The sequence below is a fragment of the Ovis canadensis genome, chromosome 3 (assembly GCF_042477335.2).
Source record: "Ovis canadensis isolate MfBH-ARS-UI-01 breed Bighorn chromosome 3, ARS-UI_OviCan_v2, whole genome shotgun sequence".
In the NCBI taxonomy this organism is placed as follows: Eukaryota; Metazoa; Chordata; class Mammalia; order Artiodactyla; family Bovidae; genus Ovis; species Ovis canadensis.
The window spans coordinates 135357250-135359563 of record NC_091247.1 but is presented as its reverse complement, the minus strand read 5'-3'; positions in this window follow the sequence as shown (position 1 = coordinate 135359563).

Below are 2314 nucleotides of genomic sequence, written 5' to 3'. Positions count from 1 at the left end.
AAATGGAGATTTACATCAACCCAACGAGTTGGTCAAATAAAGAGGAGTTGATGTATTTTCACTGCATGACCTGTAAACGGTTCAACTCTTGACAGACTTCAGTATCTCTGGTAGTGTTTTGCTGTAAGTTAGGAGCACCACCACCATTACTCCAACAACAGATCACAGATGTCAGAATAATCTTATATCACTCTTCAGAGCTATCATTATATGAATAATTGCATATCATTTTTATATCTCAGCACCTTTCATTTTATTTATAGTTAAACTTATTTGTTATACGATCAACAACTATTTATGGTCTGCCTACTATTTCTCGATGTTGGGATACAGTACGAATAATATGTGGTCCTTTGCTCTAGGAAAAATCACAGTCTTGTGAGGCAGAAAGGTCAGTAAATGGGAAGTTACTGAGCAGCTGGTTGGCACGAGGGACAAACCAAGAGAACGACATTGCATATTCCAGGCTATGAGTCTCTTAGTTGAAATTGGAGGGGAAGTGTGGGTTCAGTAGTTACCAACCTCTCTGGAGCACCTTCTGAGTACCAAGCTCTGTTTTAGGCACTGGGGTTACAAAGATGAATAATTCGTTGTCCTGTACTCAGGAAGTGTGTACATGTAATTATAGTTCCCTGCAGGAAGTGCTGTCTTTTGGATCAGCACTGAGTCTTCAGAGAGCAGGGAAAGGCAAGCTTCCTGCAGGACGTGAAGCTCCTCGGGCTTGTAACCGTGCCTCAAGCAGAGGCCTAACTTGTCTTTCCTGCCCTGTTCCTGGGAACATTTTTAGTACACCTTGTGTGCTCGATTAGCATCTGAATGAGTAAATGAACTGCATGATGATTAGGAGTTAACTAGGGGCCAGGCCCTGTGCTCTGGGCTGGGAATACAAAGATGAATGAGCCATGGCCTTTGCCCTGATTGAGGAGATTATAATAAAATCGAAATTCTGACTGAATCCTGATAACATATCAGCAATGTAAGACACTTGCAAACTTGGGCACACCTTTCTAATAAGTTGTGCTCCACATTGGACCATTTACTGGCTTTGGCAACACTTGTCAAACATACTCTTGAGCTTACTCCAGGGAGGACAGTGGATGGTTAAGGAAGCTGGCAACTGAGCAGGCCAGCTTCAACCCTGGCAAATAAAAAGACATCATTCAGACTGGCTTGAATGACGTTTGGGCTGGGAAATCATCAGTACTCAACCCTAGAGCATGGGTAATACGACTGATAGCAGGCTATTGGGCTTCCCTAGTGGCTCAGATGGTAAAGAAGCTGCCTGTAATGCAGGACACCCAGGTTCGATCCCTGGTTGGAAAGATCCCCTATGGAAGGGAAAAGCTACCCACTCCAGTTTTCTTGGCTGGAGAATTCCACAGACAGAGGAGCTGAGCAGGCTATTGGTATCGTGAGCAGTTTCAATGGAGGATCCCCCAAATGCTTTTTCAGAATGTTCCTCTGCACCATCCCTACCCCTCACCACAAGGGAAGTAGCAAGTAGAAATTCTACTTCAACATCTAACACAAAGCTTGGAGCTGTTGACTGGTGGTTTGCTCCAGATAACCAGCAGGTCTCTAGGAATACATGAGTTTGAATAAGGTCTCTTGGTTTATTACAGCTGCTACAGCCTAACTACTCAAACTCTCAATTCCTGAACCACCAAAGGCAGCTAAAATTGGTCAAGGGGCTAGTAGAGCAGGGTTCACCAGGCAAGGCAGGATGCCATGGATATGTAATTTATGTCCTGTTATATGACTAAATGCTGCAATTAGCATGACAAAAATCCTGCAGCTATGTCATTTCTCTCCAATATTATGAAAATACAAGTGCAAGGAGATATAGGATTTTGTCTCAGGACACACAGTAAGTTAGGGGCTGAAAAACTCCATCCTGCCATAACCAGCAAGTCATATTGTGAGTCTATCCCAGAAAAAGAAAAGCCAAACATTTTCCTAAGTGGGGCGTATTCACATCTTTGCCATTTCTTAAGAATGCTCTTTTTTACCTCCCTCTTTTTGTGACAGCCTTTTCCAAGTTCTCATTGCCATAGATTCTTGGGAATCCACATGTCAGACTCAAGCAGAATTACAATTCTAATATCTACTCATGTCCCCCACATGCCCTCAGCCCTGCCAGATGGAGGGTCACATTCCAGTTTAGAAATAGCATCAAAGAGAAGTCACTTCTGGGGTAGAGAGCAAGCGAGTAGCTAGAAGTTAAGAGACATTTAATCAATGACTAACGCAGCAGACAGGCTTCCCTTTGTCCATTGTTAGCTATGAGTGAATGGATTTTCCAGCCCCTGTTGCT